The sequence below is a fragment of the Falco biarmicus genome, chromosome 1 (genome assembly GCF_023638135.1).
Source record: "Falco biarmicus isolate bFalBia1 chromosome 1, bFalBia1.pri, whole genome shotgun sequence".
Lineage (NCBI taxonomy): Eukaryota > Metazoa > Chordata > Aves > Falconiformes > Falconidae > Falco > Falco biarmicus.
Genome location: NC_079288.1, coordinates 44,863,058 through 44,883,995, shown reverse-complemented (window position 1 = coordinate 44,883,995; position 20,938 = coordinate 44,863,058). Strand labels below are relative to the sequence as shown.

The 20,938-nt window shown below is 37.3% G+C and overlaps 1 long non-coding RNA gene across 1 annotated transcript in view; it reads left to right on the top strand.

Annotated features, from left to right (window-relative positions):
- The first annotated feature begins 567 nt into the window (after nucleotides 1–567).
- Nucleotides 568–20,938, top strand: part of LOC130154021 (uncharacterized) — a 33,147-nt gene continuing 12,776 nt past the window's right edge. Inside the window, exon 1 of the long non-coding RNA XR_008823567.1 lies at nucleotides 568–666. This is a non-coding gene — a long non-coding RNA (uncharacterized LOC130154021). The remainder of the gene's footprint in view (nucleotides 667–20,938) is intronic.

The window sequence follows — 20,938 nt, the reverse complement described above, 5'->3', positions numbered from 1 at the left end:
CATAAATCAGTGAAGCCCAAGGCTGTTAATCTTTTCTCTGTGGAAGAATACATTTATACAGAAAGGCCATTGTCAGCTTTAAAATTTTGATTAGATTGCCTATAATTAACTATATTTTCTGTAGAATACCTAAGGCTCATCGAATGGTTGGACGTCCCTGCCAGGATGTTACATTATTTACAGAGTAATTCTGTACTGGGACTGTATTAAGAATTTTAGACTAGAAAATCTTTACATTAGGGCAGTTTTAATTTGTTTTCAATGGCACTGAGCAGGTGGTCATTTCAGTAAATAATGACACATAACAAACCAGCAAACTTTTGTTGTAACTCAAGCTGAGTACAACTTCATACAAAGAGCAGCTGCTGTGACTGCTATTAAGAAAAGGATGTAAGAAGCCCTTCAGTGGACAAAAAAAACCCCTAGAAAAATAACTTCAAACCTGAGTACTGGAAGTCCAGGTAAGCACATTTCAGGAAGTGGATAACTGTACTTCCCAGCTTCTCTTGTGGGAATTTTTTGGTTTTTTTTCTAGGAAAGGTAAATTGCTTTTTTCCCTCTTGTCCAGGCAAGAATATTTTGTGACAAGACCTTGGGTTCAGACTGAACAGAAGGAAGAAAAGCCCTGTTTCTGCAATATGTTGAACCAGTCAGTCAGCATTTGAGGTAATTAATTTTATTTGGGTACTACTTTGGAATATTAAATTTTTTTCTTTTCTACCCAATTTTCCAAATTCCTCAAACATGTGTCATTTTATTAATGGATGCTGAAAACTGTTAGTTCCTTTTTTCACAGTAACTAGTTTTGACATTGAAAAATTCTGTTTATTACATTTTAGCTTTTAAAAAAATAATTCTCATGGCAGACATTAAAATTTTCTTGTATTTTCTTGAGGCTTTCATTTTGTTTTATTTTTATGTCCATTTCAAAAAATCAGAATCCATCTGGTAAAGCCTTTTCATAGAAGGATGATTCCTACAAGTGGAAATTTTAACCTTTGACTTGGAATTCTTTTCCAGAGAAACAAATGGTTAAAGCCAATTCTGAGAGATCCCCTTAAATAAGCAGGATTTCTAATTGTAAGACTAGCAGTAACCAGTTTATATTTTTGCCATTTGCTGAACACAGAAAACACAGTGTTTTCTGGATTATTGGAAAAGTAACATCAAAATATTTTTAGTGAATTTTTTTCTTTCACAGAATGCACATACATCTTGCTCACTTAATGAGAGGTAGCAACACACTGACCTTTTGCTCTGCTTACATATTGAACTGTGTGATAGACGTGCATCTCTTCTCCATTCTGTTGTTGACTCTATCGTTCCTTTTTCCGCAGTGCAGCAGCTTTTAACATAAGAAACCTCCACAACTAGGATTATTTCTTTCAGACATCTTGAGTCTCAAAGATCTGGCTGTAAATTTGCTCTGCTTTTATACAGCGATGTAAACAAAGTAACAAAATTACTTGGTTCTTGGTAAGAACATAAGGGTACTATGATGTACATTACAATGGCATCATCAGTCAGTGTGGCAAGTAGTTCTTTCAGTGATACCATTCTGTACATTCCTGGCAAGCTCCTTATCTCTACATTTTAACAAGCCATGACAGAACCTGGTTTAGTTTAGGAATGAGAGGAGTCAGGGTTTTGTTGAAAGACCTAGACTTCATTATTACTGAATAGTAATTTGTATAGCAACAGTTGTTCTTGTTCTAGCATTTTCAGTATTTTGCACTTATATTTTCTTGTGCTAGATAGCCTGATATTTATCAAATGCTCAGAGTTTAGGTCCTGAGAGAGATCTGCTAAGGGTTACAAAGCAATTAAAAACTGAAAGTTGGTCAGAACAGCTGGTAAAATCAACTATTCTGCTGTTTGCTGTGCTATACTGAGATCAATCAGTTCTTGATATTATAAGTCTAGGAAACTGTTAGGTAAGAAAATCTTTGACTAATTTGTTCATACTGGAGTCTTCACATCTGCTACAGAATATTGCACTATCCATAGAACACATTCTTAGAAGCACTAGCAGTAAAAAACACTATCATGTTCCTTATGCGGCAGATCTGTCACAAATATCATTACTTGTAAGTCACTTGTATCGTGTGGCTCAGCAGTGGATTACTACAATCTCCTATGTTCTTCTGCAGAGCTTGAATTGCATTTTAAATTTCAAGCACAGGGCAAATAAATATATGGGTGTGGAAAACCCATGCCTTTGATCTTGATTCTTAATTTCAAAACATTTCAGATTCTGTGTAAAAGTACTGCGAGTGACTATTATCTATGGCATATTAATTCAAAGCTGTCCATGTTTTCCTGTGTATACTCCTTAGCCTTGCTGCAGCAAGAGAAGGCAAATTCTTCTTAGCTGCAAAAACTACTCTACCGGTGACTCCATGTAGGATGCTTTTATGTGCAATGCATTGATAGAGAACAATCTGCTGCAAAACACAGCTATGCTCATTAGTGATAATGTTTATAAAACAGTGTTCCAAATAACACAGTTGCTCAAAACATCTAAGAGAAAGTTGCAGTCTACCAGCAACTCTGCAGCATTTAGCTTTCATGTCCTTTTTTTCCTAGATGATGATTTTCTGTAGATTATGGGATCCATTCTCAAGGTAGGCTCTTGACTCCTTATGTAATCACCTCAGTCTGTGGTCTGATACTTCAGGGCAATAGACATCAACAACATTTATAGAAATAAAGTGTTGATGTAGATATCAGACGTGAGGGACAGCTTCTTTGGTTCTTAGGTTATTCCTAGAGTGTTTCCAACTTCTGAAGTAGAAACTGAAGCAAGAATCATTCTGTTTCAAAGTGCTTAGTAAACCACGCTTGATGTCTATCCATATTTTATACACCTAGATAGAGGTATATCAAAACAGCCAAGGTCCTTAATCCCAGAACAGGAATTGGAGGTGGTTACAGAGGGATGGATGAACATTAGCTCTTCTCAAAGCTTTCCCCCAGCTGTCCTGCAGATGTTCTGTTATTTGCAGAAATTCATACCTGTAGTATGTTGGCTGATCTCTGAAACTAGCGTGAGGTCAGTCCCTTGCAAAAGTCATGGTCATGCTCTATTTTGACTGACTACTTATGCATTCCTGATAAAATGGGATATGAAAGAGAAAGGACAGCAAAAATATGAACAAAATGTGAATACAATGGAACATTTTGTTAGTCTGAAAAACATTTGTTTTGCTTGGATTAAAATCCTTGCTTTAAAGAATGTTGTTCAATGTTGTTTAGTTCCCCTCTAGAAAGTTACAAAAGAAAACACCATATATAATAAAAATTTTAAGCATGGTCGAAGAGTACTAGCAAGCCTGATAGTAACAGCCATAAGTTTATACCATAGTGCTGGCATGACCAAGATCAGGCACATCATTAATAGATTTCAAAAACAGGTCTTCGTTAAAAAGATAAAAATTAAGTTTAGCAATGTATTAATGATCTTTTGAATAAAGATTTCTTATTTTCTCTTCCTTGTTGTGTAAGCTGGCTTTGAAAAGAAACAGGGATTGTTACAAAAAGCAGTTTAGAGGTGCAGGCTTGTATATTCTATTTAATATTAAATTCTAAACTTTCAAAGATACTTGCACCTCAGAGATAGTTATCTCTTCCTATTTCACCCTTTGCTCCTATCAAAAGTAATAAAAATGTAAATAAGTGTATGGTGCTATCAACTTTTTCAGTTAGGTGCTTTGTAAGTCAAGATAATCAACATTAGATTGAATAAGTAGTTGAAATCTTTGAATCTTTGTATCTTCCCCATAAGAGAAAAACAAAAATATCAAGGTAATTCCAGTTTACTTTTATAGTACTCATGACTTTTCCCTCTGTAATATTAAAGGAGAACGTAAACCAAAATGCATTCCTCCACTCAACATTTATTTGCTATATAAAGCTTCAGCAATAATGTGTTTTCCTCTTTCATTCTACTTGAGTTGATTGAAAAGTTTTACATATTTACCAAGCTCACACTTTGCCTGAGTTCATGAATTATGCAATTAACCATGAATGCAATTTCCTGCATTTTACAGTAATAGCTTTAATTCTGAAATGCGATGCTATATAGAGACAGCTCATTCATAAACTATATAACACATTAGAACAATTTCTTACATGGGTGAGTATTCTTGGGCAAACAGCTCTTATGAATATGGTAATTTGTCTAATAAACTGTTTCTGGGCAGTTCTTATGCAGGGGCAATATTCCTTAGCTACCATATTTTCAGGAGCACTTTCACCAGGTGAAGTATAAGCAGGAGGCTAGTGGTATTTTTATACACTTACTGAAAAGATTCTGGTAACTTAGTTTTTCCTTCCTGACCGTAGGTTTATGAACACACATGGACTTGAAGATCATGTAGTAGAATACATCAGTAGGTGTTTAGCCCTGGTAATTCTACTGTGGATGATTTAATGTAGTTATCCTCAATGATGTCCCAGTTATTATACTTGCAACACTATGTGCTGTGTGTTTTCAGATATGAACTTAATGAGAAAAAAATCAAAGAATTGTTTATTTTGTTACCGAACAATCCTAATGCATTAATACAATTAGAAATCATTAGTATTTTCCTTCACATTACATTTAGTTTGAAACAAATCTGTGATCCCCGAAAACTTATTACATCTGTGCACATTGTTTACACCAAGTGAACAGTAAGACTCATGCAGAATTCAAGACAGCAGAGATGTGGGCCATCATGCAACACTGTGGAAAATCTTGTCTTTCATCTTTCTTTTTTTCACTTGCAACTTTTAAAAGAAAATGTTACCGTGTTGCTCTTGGCCAGCTAACTTTATTTACCTTTAGCTGGCTTCCATTTGCTCAGTCAGTGCATAATTTATATCTTAAACTTCAAGAGCTTACCTAATTTGCAAAGTTGCACTTGAGACTGTTATCTACAACAGGCTTCTCTATACATCAAAGTGCCCATACACTCAGCTCTAAGATTGTATTTTGACTGATCTAGTAGGTCTTTGTATGTTTTCTGTGATTAATAATATTTGATTAGGAGTGGTTAAAAGACATTTAGAAACGTGCATGCACTTGTGCTGTGCTTAGAATAGTCAAACAGCCATTTCAGGAGTGCTCTTGAGGTTGTCTGTAAAATTGGAAACAGTCATCTCAAAGCATCTTGGTTTTCATTACTCGGTGTCCATGCAGTTCAGCCTGCTACCCAGCTACCCAGCTGTCTGATTTGCTTTTGGGGCCTCTTGGCTCACTGAGGGACTGAGGATTAGACACCCTGGGCAGGGTTCAGAGGCCTGAGCAGAGTCATTTGGTGCCATTTAGAATGCTCAGGACAGCCAAGGAATCTGCAGGGACAGGCAGGCAGAGGAGGAGCGGGCAGCAGCACCTTTCCAGGTGCCTCGCAGAGCACACTGCAGTGCCTCTGATGGCCCTGCTGACTTACCTGGGGGCAGCTGAATCCCACACTTTGTCTCTTTGTGAAATGCACAGTGAGAATTTGTGGCAAAGCAAGTAAAAGCAGCTGAAGGAACAAATGGGAAAGAGACTGTGAAGTGGCACCTAGCTAACACCTAGCAACTGAGCACCTCCATTTGCAGACTGGCCACTGTACGCTTCATCCACACTGTAATCCCTGGTTTATTTAGAAAGCTGGTTCCAACTGACATTTCTCTTCCTCAGGCTGCAAACCTCGTTTTAATATCGCCCATTATGGCTTAGGTTATTTTGCCTTTGTAGCATATGAATTGAGTACAAGCACAAAATTTGCATTGAAAAGAAATCAGCTTTTGTTTATTTTTTTTATGTGAAGTAATTTCTGAAAATTCCACTTGTTTTTTTTAACCATATCCTGCTTTAATAATGAGCCAACAGTTCCCAAGGAACTTTCTGGTAATTATTGGTTTATTGTTTAATGGCCTGAGGCAAGACTGAGAGTAAAGAACTTTCTTCTAAAGCAAGGAGGAACTGCAGTAACGATAAATCTCTCTGGTATTATTACTGTTATGAACCATTTTCAAAAGTTTATGATGCAGGCTTGAAAGCACTCAGATTCACATTACAGTGTTCAGATACTTTAGAATTAACAGGTTTTTTGTAAAGCCCTAACCCTTTCCAGCCTACATTTCAACACAATATTCCGTATTCTTTCTAACCTGAGATGCCTAATGTTCTATACGCCTGCTCTCTTTCCACCTGTTAAAAGAAAGTGGGAGCACAGTAGTAACTAGATAGAAACTAATTTTCTTAATGTCTGTCTGTCTGGCTTGGCTTGAAAATCTGTACCACTTCTAGATGAATGTCAAGCAAAAATCTCACTACTGAGAACATTATGCTGATGTATCTCATGGTGGATGCTATGGCTCCTGATCATCCACAACGGATTCATACTAGTGTGCTTTCTGGGCTGAACTAAGAAGGTCATCAGCCAAGGGAAATCTGGGCATGGATTAAATGCTAAAGCACATGCTCTCACCCCTGCTTACAGTACAAATCAGGCTTACACTATATCTGGCTTTCTGGCCCATGTGGTCCATGCAGAACATATTTCACAGTCTCATGGATTTGCATTTTCTTCCCTGACTCAAAGCTCTCGGTCCACTGTGTCTGGCATCACACTATGGCACACTGATAGATTATATGTTTAATTTGCATGTACCCTTATGGAGTTATTACAACTTGCTCAGAAAAGTAGACTCTGCTTTGGTCAACACTTCAAAGGAGTAAGTCTTAATGTGAATTTACATATCAGTAGGGACAGAAGGGGAGGTGGGGCAGGAATTCAAGTTGGCTGTAGTATGTGAGCTGATATGATGGCCAGGAGTCCAGCAGCACACAGTGCCTTGAGACAGGAGAAGCTTTCCGAAGCATCCTACTTTTCCCTGTTCCTTTCCCTTCCTCAGGGAATTTTATCAAACCTAAAGCCTTATGAAGCCTAATAAAGGCATGCTGGTATGATCACAGATTATGTTAGGTAAATGAGATAGAGGTATGTTATTGTCCACACACAAAAGTGCTCAAACCGTGGAGAAATTTGCCACAAGCAGTGTGTATGTCTATTCCAAGGCTTTGAGACTTCAACAGGAGTCGGCCAGGAGAATAAAGTTCACTTGCCACCTTTCTGCTAATAGATCTGAAAGCGGGTGGTACCCCCTTTGGAAGGGCTTTGGTGGGATATTTCAGGAACCTGCTTCTCTTCCTTGAGCAACAGGCATTTCTCAGGCAGCCAGAAGACTTTAGCAGAAGCCATTTTATTACTTTACCCTTTTGCCTGAGGATGATGAGTCCATATTAAATACTTATATTTTTTCCTGTAACAATTACCAATGCTTTCTCCTTCCTCTGAAGTTTGCATGAAATTTCAAAAAAAATCTCTATATTATAGAAGCAGCATTAAATTTAATTAGTCAAAATTTTTTTTTGGATATGGGAAAAAATGCTCTTGAAATGAAAGAAAGATGCTGTATGGCCTATTTGGTCTTTAAACTCTGAATAAACTAACTTGCATAGGGCCAGTCTGAATAATTAGTAGGGAGAAATGTTCTGTTTAGTTCTGGAGAGTTTTTTCCTGTCTTTCAGACAAGTGCATATCCACTCTTTCATTTGTGTGAATTATTTAACGTGATTCACTGATGGAAAGGTAACTCATGATCCCAGCTCTACAGTCCTTTATTTTCAAATGTGCCAGCTGTGCCACACAAAAATTCTTTATAGAAGAACACAGTTACTTTTTTTTAATGTACTTTTTGCAGTATCGGAACCATTCCTTGATGAAAACACTGTGTGTGGTGAAAATTTATTAATTGATTACTGCTTATGAAAAAGTCTTTGTCTTTAATTAGGAATTGTTTAACTTGCACAGTGAGCTCGGGGAGCTCAAGGATGACTTTAATGAGCAGGTGGTGTTTGTTCTGAGCACCTTGAACAATCAAGATATGAGCAGGACCATCCAGGCAACAATACTGTGTGCAGCTGGGTCATGACAGTAACTCCACCACACTCTGGTGTCTGGCCAATGTCCCTGGCATGTGTGAACCTTATAGATCATGGGATACTGCACACCTGCACTTAGATAACTTAAAAGTTTGCATAGACTAGGTATGTAAACTGGTTTTGTTTTTCACTGAGTATAAAGGTGGGCAAGCTCTGGGACTGGCCCAGAAGCCTCACCTACGGGTGGATGCACCCCATAGGAATTTTCCCAGTTACGGAGAGACTCCTGGCACTGGCTGCAATGGGGCTTCCCAACCAAAGTGTGGGCCTGAATGGTGTTAAGGTGATAATTGGTGATGTAGTCTTTTCTTAGTCTCTGTAACATTGCGGTGACGATTTGATGCTTCACTCCTATTGCTCTTTTATCATATTGTGTATAAAAACTAGTACTGTTTCCTTTTATCATATTGCATGCTCTTTTCCTTTATTGTATTGTAATATAATAATATATTAATATATTATATTTGATTTTTAGTTCATTTTTGCTTGATATCCAGTCAATCAGCAAAACAGTGTGTCAATTGCTAGACTAAAACTATAATCAGAACATATTTAAGCTTAATTTCTTACAATAGTAATACATGTTCAGCACATGTAAAAAACTGAATCTTAAGGTAAGACATAACAAGAAGTGCTGAAACCAGATCATGTTTCTTAGAAGCGGTAAACAGTTTCAACTGGTTTGATGTTTAGGCCCTCAGGCTCAGAAGTTTAAAACCCAGGTTTTTAAATATGTATTAATTCTTGAATTCTCAAATGCAACCTTTTTTTTATACTGGGCACATTTTTAGTTTTTCTTTCTACTTCCTTTTTGTTAATTACAATTATATTAATTGTGCCTGTGCAACAATTAAGTTTCAGTTTGCGTTCACATCTTCTCATTTCAAGATGCATTTTATTTTTGCTCAACCGTAATGGTACTGCTAGGTCATTCTGAACCCAGCTTGCTTTATTTTTGACCCATAACCATCATGAACTATTTTTGCTTGAAGTACCTTCTCATCCCTAAGATCTCTGGGAAATCTTTTGGCAGTGTTTTACTGTAGTTGGTAACTAAGAATTTGTTCTGAGCAAAGGAATTTGGTAAGAAGGCTATGTTTGACTGCAGAGCTGTGTCTTCATTCAATTGTTTGTATCCCTGTGTCTAAGTCCTATGTCTAGCTGGTTCATTTTAGTTTGTAACTTGTGTGCACGCCTGACTGACTACACATTGATTTCTAAAATGTCCAGACTTCCAGAGTACAAAATCCAAAAATATCACCCTGCAGTGTGAAGTCTGTTCTTAGACATGCCCTTTTTTCTTGCTTGTCTTTGCAAATTCTCTTCTCTATGCTTATCTAATGTGTTTTTTAGAAATGTATCAGATGTTATTAGAGAAAATAAAAAACAAAACAGCACAGTTCAAACTGAAATCAGTTGCTGGAGACTGTAACACTTAACACAGCTGATACTAATGTCAGCTGTATTCATTCCTCGTTGGATTGTGATGTGACACAGCCTCTGAACACTAGGTCTGAGCCTCGGGAGTATTCAGTCAATCTGGGGCCATGCCTAGCTTAGATTTAGATGACAGATTACTGAGGAAAACAGGCTGCTGTTGGAAGTTATTTCAACATGAGGAGGAACTTAAGCTAGAATGTTTGACTGGTTACCCACCCCTCAGTGCTATAATCAGACTGTTGGTAGCCTAAAGTTTCCCAGTAATAATTGAACTCCCAACAAACTTCCAACAAAGTACTGCAGGGAACAGACCTATATTTGATGATATACCTTAACGCAACTGACTTTTATGATCATATATGACAGCTGAGATACTGTTCTCAATGCAGAGACTGTTTTGTAAGTCAAAGTAATTTTTTCAAAAGTTGATTAACAAGATGGTGGTGTTTAATATTTTCTTGGTAGCAAAGAATGTACTGAATTAGTTTTATGTAAGTTTTATGTAGCAGTCATATGTATTGCAAGTTGTTATATACTAAAGGTTATTTTTTCAGGATCATTGTAAAGCCTGTATTTTAACAAGCCCCCCACATCTGCTGCAATGTAATGTTGATACTGGCTATTGAGAGTGGTGAAATAAAACACTTGCTAAGGAGCAAATGTCATCAAACAGGGAGTTAAAGAAACAGTCAAACTTTTAGCACAGGGAGAAAAATAAATCAGTTTAGAAAAAAGAGATCAGCTGGGGAAATGGTTGCATCCTTAAATGGATACTGCTCTCTACCTATGTTATAGTTTGTGGCACATCTCTCTAAGCAGGTTTCACTGAGGCAGGGTAACAGCACAGACCAAAGGATGCACAAAGATTAATGAGAAGAATGAAATATGCCTTAGAGTTGGATGCTTAAGGTTGGTGGAACTTGTAAAACCTGGACAGCTGTGAAACTTTATCCATTAGAAGGCAACATTGGCAGTTAGTCTTGCATGGTGTGGGCAAAAAATTCAGCATGCTTAAATGAACCAACCAGATATTAAAACAGCCAATAGAAGCAGTGCTAGAAAGATCTTCAGAAACAACTTTACCTGACTCTTGCACTCTTGGGGTCAAGAGACAGAAGTGATCTGAAATGGAAGTAAGAAATCAAGGGTTCTTAAAAACAGGTAATTGAAAAGCAGAGCTACCCATGTATCGTAGTCTGACCCACATTTCAATGTAGTGCATGGGATTGATCACAGGTCTAGAATGCTAGAGGTTCAGCAAAATTAGTGAAGGGCTTTACTGATGGGTAGTGGTGAATGAACATCAGTTGTGAGATAGCTGGGTAGCTTAAAAGCCTGTAAATCATTCACATTGCATGAGACTCTACACAGGAGATAGGGAATTACATAGGAATGCCATTAAACTGTGAATCTGGTCAGCAAAGGAGCCCAGCAGAAGCACGGGAAATGCTTGCCCGTTAGAAAAAAAAAGAAACAAAACCAAACGGGTTAGAATGTTTCTATCTGAATTTTCACAGTGGTATTACTGGTTAATGGAGTTTTTGGTAGGAAGTAGTAAGGGTATGCAGAGATTTGACAGCATGACAACTGGCTTGGGATTTGAATAACAGATGGAAATTTAAGTCCTTGCTCTTTTTTATGTATCATGGAAAGCAATCTCGGGAATGAGATGGAGAAGAGATTTAACCTTTAGATTGCAGTGTCCTAAAGAAGGCTACTCAACCCTGCATTCCAGCTCACTTCAGTGGAAAAAAATATTTTTGATTTTGATTTTATTAAAATTTATTAAAAATATTGAATTGGATTTGTTTCAGATCAAAATGAAATCAAATTTCAATTTTTCACAAGGTGTCAGGAAATAGAATAATAATTTTGATTCTTTTCATTACTGCGGTCATACACATGAGGAGTCAAAGCACTCGAAGTCGTAGTCTGGGGCTGGAAGGAATCTATGGTGGCTGACCTCTGTGTAACTTGCTTGTCTCAGCAGTGCCTTGGATGTGAACTGTGGCTGCTGAAACAGTTTGGTTTCTTTATAAAGCTGTAATCACAAAACTCTGGGGATAGTCTGCTCTCAGAAAGGGAATATTAATTATAATGTACAGGAAAGGGTTGTTCAAGGAGCTGCAAAAGTAAAAAGGTGAACTGTAGGAGGATGACTGAGTTACACGGCTAATTTCACATCCCTAAAAACCCTAAAATACTAGGAACCAGTACAGAAACACATACTATAGAGTCTGCATAAGTGGTCTGTGAAACAGACTGGTGTTAGGTGCTTTAGCACTGCAATAGTTAACAGTGAGGAAAGCACTTCTGAATGAAAATCCAACCTAATGAACTGCTGGGAACTGTATAGGATGAAGGCAATAGTGCACGGTACCACAATAATCACTACACATAATCATGACTACAGGGTCAGCAAAGTGTTAGTAGAATAGCAGTTCTGCCATACTAAAATGGTAACACTTTAGCCATGATTTCTCCATTAGATTAATTCTTAGAAATAGGCTATGCATCAAATAATACCATTTCCTTAAGCTTATAATTTCAATATTTATAAGTCAATTTGAATCCCAAATCAAAAAAGAAGTTCAGTTGTGCAGCTGTAGAAAACAGCTTATCTGATGCATAACTAATTGACTGGAAAGGTTCAGCTGATTTTCTTGCCTCTCCTTCCCCCTCCTCCTCATTCTTTATACATACAAGTTGGTAGCAAAGTTTCTAAAAAAGGAGCAAGTCTCATAAAAACTGCTAAATACCCAAAACCCAATTTCATTTTGAAGAAGCATTGAGATACGGAAAAAAACAAAACCAGTGTGAGATAAGTGCTTTAAAGTTCTTTTCTTATGCCAAAACCAGTGTGAGATAAGTGCTTTAAAGTTCTTTTCTTATGCCAAGAACCCTGATTTTTGTTTTAAGTTCTGCAGCAGGTTGTCTCAGACCTTGTTCTTTGATGTGTGCTTTTTAACTTCTTAGTTCAGGAGGAACAATGATTGTGGTTAGCTCCATTTCATTTATTTGCTGGTTTTGTAGTTGCTTTTGGTCTTGCCTGTTTTGGTGTAGCTTTAGCTAGCCTTTCAACCTTTAAAACATTGCACTTTCTTGTGTTTTTTCATTTCCCTAAGTACATCTCTTAACTTTTTAAAAACATGTTTACATCCCTGTGCAAAACATAGGTTCTGTTGTTGCTTGGTAAATGGAAACAGTTCTGTTGGGGATGTTGAGGGGGAAAAAATAGCAGTTCCAAATCTCTCAATGATTTTTAGTTTTGGATCAAGGCCCATAGGAGAATGATGTAAAATTGGTAATACAGGTGAAAATACACAAAAGCCAGAGAACACAGACACAGGAATAGTGATTTAGATTTTGCATAGTTCTGCAGAAGTATGGTTTAACATGAACAGACCTGAATCAGATTTTATTCTTGGATGTATGGTTTTAATTTCTAAGGTGCTGTACTTGTAGCACACTGTAAATTTGTAACTAGGTAATTAAATAAGTTGGTGATAGATTAATTATTTGGCCATCTGTTAAACATGGACACATTTTATTTCCCTTTTTTTATTGACCCCCCCCCCTTAACTTATAGTACATTACATTAAGTATCTGTCTAGCCTATTTGTTCTTGACTAATAACATTATGGTTCAAGTAGAATTTTTAATTTAGGGAGCTTGAATATGAAGTTACAGATAGCATGATTTCTTTCTCCCAGGTATTCTTACTATTGATGCTTAAGGGAAACAAGGCAGTGCAGTTATCTTCCCTTGAGTAGGAGAGTTTTGTTCCACCATGGAATGGAAGACAAGAAAGGGTTTTATGGGTATATTGGCACCGATTCAGTGCTAGTTCTCTCCTTTTCCCCACTGAGGAAAATAATTTCTTTAAGAGAATTAACTAATAATATATTACTATATTTGATATCCCTCTGTATAAAATTTATATAGATAAAATTCCTGAGATAAGTATTTTTCAAATTTTAAGGATTCAGATGCACTTGTATCATTTCCAAACATATCTGAGAAGGTAAGAGTAAAGAAGTAACACGGGTAGAGGAAACATTTATAGTACATTTCACTTTCTACCCCTTAAAGACTTTGAATTTTGGAGGGAAATGATGTTGGTGACCTTGAGGAACAAGAAGCCAGAAAGGTTATAGACTTGCCACTGTACACCCAGAGCTAACGTCAAAATAGCAAATGAGTGCCACCAAAGTAGACTCACCTGATAGCAGTGCCAAAAAGTTATTAGAAAATATTCAAAATTTTGTGTAGGGTGCATCTGGCTGTGGAAGAAAAATACTGTGATTGCCCAAGAAGTGCACATCTCTGGATGCTGGTTCCTCTGGGACTCTCCTGTGCTACTTCACTGAGGTGGGTAGTTCACAATTTCTGCTGGAGGAATTTCCATTCATGCTTACAGGCCCTTGCCACCTGAAAGATTGTTGCTAGTTTTGTTTAGTAACAGCACTATGTGCTCAAGCCTGTTTTCTTTTACAAAACCAGATTTTTCAGGCATGGATTTTTTTGCATATTAAAGGATCTGCCTGCTCAGTTGTATTTTTGCTATGAAATTTGATTTTTTTAGAGCTCGATAAAATGTATTTCCTAAACTCCTGCTGATTATGTGAGATTCAGGTCCTTGATTTTTGTCTTAACTTTTGAGTCAAAGCACACATCCTTAAACACTAAAATAAGTCTTTTTGATTCACTCATCTAAGGTTAAATTTTTCTATTATTCCTTTGACCCTTGGCAACTTTTAACGTAATAGAATTATTTAAGCTCTTGGGTGGTTTGACCTTATCTGGATGCCAGGTACACACCAAGCTGCTCTGTCACTCCCCTCCTCAGAAGAACAGGGGGGAAGTAAATAAGATGAAAACCCCCCAGACTTGTGGGTCAAGACAAAAGCAGCTTAATGAAGCAATAGAACAATTTGCATCTGTGAAAGCAAAGGAAGACGAAAGATGTTATTCTTTACTTCCCATCAGCAGGTGATGTTCAGCCACCTCCCAGGAAGCAAAGCTTCATTTAGTACATGTAGTGGTTACTCCAGAAGAAAGACATCATAAATAATAAATGTCCCCCCTTCCTTCTCCTTTCTCTTAGTTTTTATATCTGAGCAGATCTCGTATGATACTGAATATCTGATCGGTCACTTTGGGTCAGCTATCCTGGCTATGTTCTCTTCCAAGAGTTTTCCCACACCTATCCTAGTGTGGGGTGTGGGAGGGGGAAGGCTGGAGAGACAGCCTTGATGCTGTGTGAGCACTGCTCAGCAGTGGTCAAAACACTGGTGTGTTATTGCCACCTTCCTAGCTGCCAACACAAGCACAACACTGTGAGGGCTGCTACGGGGCTCAGCCAGACCCAGTACAACTCTTAATAGCTATTTAATCAAGAGGGAAATCAGCGTACTTGAGTTGCTGACAGCATATTTCCATGACATCAGACTCCAATGCTCTAATACTTGCAGACGTATAGATGCGGTGCTTAGGGACATGGCTTAGTGGTGGACTTGGCAGTGCTGGGTTAATGGTTGGACATGACGATCTTAAAGGTTTTTTCCAACTTAAATGGTTCCATGATTCTGATTCTAAGTTTTACCTAGTGCAAGTGAGCTGGGTAGCCTGGGGGTAAATTTCTGTTTGAGCATTAGTAAGAAACTATTCTCATGATAGAAGAACCTCATGTCCACATGCACTGTGAAGACAAAAAAAAAATATCTGATTTTGAACTGTTCTTTAACATTACAGGCTTGTCTGTAGCTAACATCTAAACCCAAACCAGTCACCTAGCAGGTTTTAGATTTGACAGCCGCCTTTGAAATTTCTTCACAGGAATTTTCTTGGAAGAAAATAGATCTTTACTGACATGGACGCCTGGATTTCTGATGAATGTTTGTCAATACTATATGTTAACAACTTTGGCCAAAATAGACACACTATAAATTCCTTCTCTGATATATGATGAAGCACTTAATTTTAGTTTTATTCAGATTATCTTCAGAAAGCCTATATTTAAAGGAACATGTATTTAAAAATCATATTTATTTCAGCTCTGTGGAAGAGAATGGGGTTTCAGTTTTTGTGCGTTTTTTTTTTGTTTTTGTAATGGGATTATTTTCACATATATTGATTTAAGAAAGAAATCCTTTCCTAAATGTTCACCATTTCAATAATCACTCATGACTTCATATAATTGCTCATGAAAGCAAATAGATGGAAATTCCTAGACTTTGCAAGTAGGGAGGCCTATTTTCTTTGGAAAGAACATAAAGATAGTAAAGTCCAGGCCTCTATTTTTAACAGTACTGCTTTGCAGGTTGGATTCCTTTTGTTTTCTTATTCTTATGTAGCATTTTGAGCTGACAGGAATCAACGGGCACATAAATGGTCTAGGTTTTTCTATTGTTGTAAGCTTTCTGTTATGTGATACAACATTCCAAGAATTCCAATATATTTCAAACAAGTAGATTAACAAATTATTGTCATGCAGAATTGATGTTTTATATCAGTGGGTTTGTGAATCAAAGCTATGCCCCTAACTCTGAAAGGTCAAATAAGAATTGCACTTTCTTTTGCCATTATAATAGGAATATAAAATTCAAAGTTACGTTTCTGTTAGCTTGACATTGAGGACTCAAATGACTCTGGGATAGGCTTGGTGTGACACAGAGTCTACAAAGTGTTCCCACCTTCTTTTTTCCAATAACAACTTCCTAACCTTTGTTTTGCTCTTATGCTTTTCCCAGATCTCTTGCATCAGCATGTAAATATCCTTTTGTTTTAAGGTCTTTGTCTCCTTGTAACTCGGGGTGGGGGCCCTCATTATTTCTGTCTGCAGTCTTTTGAAATTGATTTCTGTCTTTAAGAGGCATTGGAAACTGTATTTACTGGACTTTCTCTTCTGGAAACAGGTGAATGTAAATGTTTTGAATATAGTTCTAGGAACAAACATTGTTTTTTTTAAATGACTCCGTTCTTCTCTGAATATAAACCAGCCCTTTTTATGTTAGCTCTTTTGCATTTCTCTTGAGTAAACCTGATTTAATTTATGCTAAACATAATGGAACACCTGTGTGTGCTGGATAAAAACTAGAGTATATAATATTAGATAGAGAAATGTCGCATCATAAGTATTGAAAACAAGCAGCAGTGCTCCAGAGTGTCTTTTAGCCTTTTTGTTGTCATTTGGAATTAAGAAAGCTCTGAAAACAAAAATCTGTATGACAGCTTTAGCAGGTAATGAATGACCAGTAAAAAAAAAAAAAAAAAAAGTATAAAGAAAGATTTTTCTATGCTGTTTTGCCAAAGCATAAGATAATTTTTTACCTAGTTTCTCATGTTCTACTGTGAGACTCAATGAATAGAGCTAAAGCTGAAGAATTAAAGTAATTGGTTTCTGATTACTTTGTCAATCTGAGTAGTAGTAAATTGGAAATGTTCTGAACTGTTGCACTACCCATGTATCAGAGAAAGATTGTACCAGAGCCGTCTAATAGCGCTTGATTTTTCAACCAAGAAAATGATATGAGGCTTTTTTAAGAGTGCAATATTTGATATAATTCCATTTGAAAGATTCCTAATTCAGCTGGAATAGGAAGGGATGGGTGTAAGATCCAGCTACAAGTAGTGCTAATAGTGTAGTTTGAAGAAAGGCCTCAGCTTTAAATTTCTTTTTGGTGCTTTTTAACCCTCCTTTTTATCTTCTTCTTTTTTATTTTTTTTTTCCTGTTCTATACTGTGTGTAATTATATTCTTACAATATCTATACAGGGGTATCAGAATATATAGTAGGAGAAATAATGTTGATGGGATAAAAATTCACAGCTTAAATATAAGATATCAGAACTTAAGAGGGGACCCCTTATTAACAAGGAAAGGAGCCTAACTTTCCTAATGTAACTGTGAGTCAATAATTTGATCTAGCCTGAGAGAAATCAAATATGACCCTACGACATATCACATGTGAAGTATCTTCATTGAAGATTGGGTACTACTACCCCTATTAAGCATATAATTAATAATTTCCATGTACTATTCATTTCTTAAGAAGAAAAAAAAGCCAAAAAAATCTGCCTGGATTATAGGGTGAAAAAACAAAGTAATGGAAAGCTGAGTTTGCAGATGAAGGTATAATTGCTTCTATAACTATTGCAGATGGAGTTATCATTGTTGCTATAACTACTGCAAATGGGTATACAATTCAGAGAGAAAACTGTATAAGGTAAGGAACAAAGACCACATCAAAGGAAATAAGCATAGCATGCAGGTGAACACGTGTAGGCTAAAAACTGCAGAAGGTTTCTAACCATCCGAGAGAGAGGTTATAGTTCCCAACAAGTGAAGGCCAGAGAGGCTATTTGTTGTTAAGGTGAAGTTACACAAAGTTACAAAAGGCAGTATGTGGTGTGGTTGCCTGTACCAGAAGTTATCTGAGCACAATGCAAGGGAGGTGCCTTCTGGTCCTGTTGCAATAGGCCTATGTAATCCTCCAGGCTGCTGTGTGCTCCTGAAAAAGGTGGACGTTGTAATAACATGCAACAGATGCTAAACTTACAGAGACTTAACACTGCCAGGAGAACGAATGCAAGATGTGTTAAAATGAAGTGTTTCTTGCAGTGTGTTCTCAGCACTGGGGAAAGATATTACAATGAAAGATGAAGCTTTTCCAAGTATGTAGGTTGCAATTCAAACTATTTGATGTCTCCATTTTTCCCTCTTACTGCTGCTTTTGGGGTCCTGTTCTTGGTGGAGCTGGCTGATGATGTGATTCCTATCCACTGTTATGGTGAGCACGCAGACCATTGTGTGGGGGGAGAAAAAAATAAAAAAAACATTTTCACATAGGGAAAGGCTGTAATTGTATCTTTCCTTATCCTCTCACCCAGAGCAAAGTTTTATTGTTGACTCCAATGAGAAGCAGGTGGATACCAAGCTCAATAGAAGTGGGCTACATACATCTGCTTTGGAAAGGAATTAAAGGAAAGAGAACAGAATAGTGTTATAAACCACAAGCTGAAATATTGTTTGAGTGGGATCAATATGTGAGGCTGCTGGATTCAGCAATGCTAAAGAGAAACACTGAGATCTCACTTCCTAATTTTTTTTAGTTCACCATTCAGTTTACATCCAAGTAGTAGTAATGGGCTGATCAATTGCACTTGGAAAGATGGACAGAAATGAGCTGGCTTGCCCCAACTACAGCTGTAGGTGGTTGCAGCAATGAGAATAGGAATCTACTCAAAGGTCTGGGTGCTTTCACCATCTGGCCCTTTGGCTCCCTAATGTGCAACACATTGAGCATCTTTGTGAACCAGCTGGCAGACGTTTCTTTGGCTTCCACCTTCCTCACAGGAAGAGTCTGTCAGTTTGCAACAATGACAGGAAAATACAGAGCTATTCTCTAAAGCCATTAAGATGAGTTAGGACCATTCAGTTTCTAACATACTTCCCAGAGCTCTTGAAATGGGTTGTACTCCCTTGTACGGTTCAGCATATATTTTCAGCAGATACATTAAAACAATCCTGCAATGCAAAGCTGAGGCATAAAGAAAGGGTAGGTTTTCAAGTTATAACACAGAGCTGATGATGGACCTGGGGTGGGGGGGTGTTGGTTGGTTGGCTGGTTGTGTTTGGGGTTTTGTTTTTTTTTTTTTTGGTTGGTTGGTTTGGTTTGGGTTGGGTTGTTTTTTCCATTTCTGCCAGTAACTAAATGTATGACTCTGAGATAGACACTAAGGCCAAAATCCTCACAGCCTCTTCAGGCATCAAAAGAAATGATCTATTTTCAAGGTTCAGAGCATCTACAGCTCCAGTTAACATTAAGATGAGCAGCATGCTTTCAATTCCTCAGTAATAAACAAGAAATGCCTCATGGGGATATTATAAAGCTTAATTAGTTAAGAGTCAGATTTCCTTCTCTGCTCCCCCTTGCTTCTTCAAAGTAATTTTACAATCTGTCAAGAGATTCATAGATGGGAAATATATATTGCCAATAAAAATATACTATCTGAACTGAGAATCCAGATGACCTAGCTCGGAGTAAATGCTTGCTCCATCCTAGCTATGAAGAACATCATCAGACAACAATCCTGTTGTCTCTCACAGGGGACTAGTCTTTCAGATGCTGACAGGCTTGTCTATAGTGCACACTGCATCATACTCCATCACTTCCAGCTCAGTGTGGACTCTGTGTAGTATTCAAATATCGTTGTCCTCATTTTACCATTGGGAAAAAAATTAACTGAATTGTCCAAATCAGACAAGTATTTTATGTCAGTCTAAAGGGCAGTTCTCTTCAACCTCATCTATGGTCCGTATAGAAAACTTTCTAATCAAAAGTAGTTCTGGTTTTAGAGGGTTTTTCAGGCCAAGACCAGTGTTTAAGTTTCACAAAACCTCTTCTGATGGTTCTTTATTGTGGTCTGTTTAACTAACCATCATGTCATTCACTTTATATACTTTGAAGATACAGTATACAAATTATTCTTCTCTTGGCATTAACTAAATACACAATGTAAACAAAAATTGGTTTTAGCTGTTAAGCTAAATCATAAATCAAATTGTTATGAAGTCTTGGAACATGGTAAAGGCATTGCCTAAAAGCAATGATCACCTGAAGAGGCTGGCATCATTCAGTGGATTTTAACTCATCAACATACAGAAGCAAGCAGAATATTAGAACTCATTAAAATTTTATTATGTCAAAATACCTATGTCTGTAATTCCCACTTAATAGTAACTTAAGATTTCTGTTGACCCTAGAGAATAAACTCTCTATCCAGTCTTCACGTTTGTGATAATAACGAATTTTACAGGCCCCACAATGTGCACACTTTAGCGGCTGATGCGCATTCAATACCTTGTGCTGCGTTACACCTCTCTGGAAAAAAGTCCCACACGCTGATGTTCTGTAAAATGAGTGAAAGGACAAAAGCAATGTGCCAGTATTCTATGTTTGTCTTAGAGAAATGTGCTGTCTTAATTGACGTGTGTTATGTAAGGAAGAAATTAAGAAAAAGTGTCCAAAGAAGTAGCAGTTCTCCATGATTCAGGTGCTCTGGCAGGCATGGCAGAGTATGAATGCATTTCGTGGGAGACTGATGTGACTTTCTGCACACCTGTTTAAATGGGCTGTGGCGTATTTATCAGAGGCTCATTTAAACAACTAAATGGGCTTGATACGATTACATTAGAACAAACTGAGAGTACTTAAAGGAAGAGAAGAGAGCTTTCCCTGTGACTTTCGGATAGATAATCTATTTGTTATACTGCAATGAAAAAATATGAAATATGCTTAATTCATCTACATCTGGACAGGGGTAGCTATAAAAAAAGGCTTTGGAGGCACTGAAATAAGAAACGCAGAAGCACGTGGAAAAATAACTGTCATTCATACTGTCATCTTTCACCAAGGACTAAGTAAATCTGTTGTTACAGGGGCAAGTATTGTAGAGTATAAAAGATGAAGGCAATAATCCACAACCACAGCAGGACACACAGAGCTATATATTATTG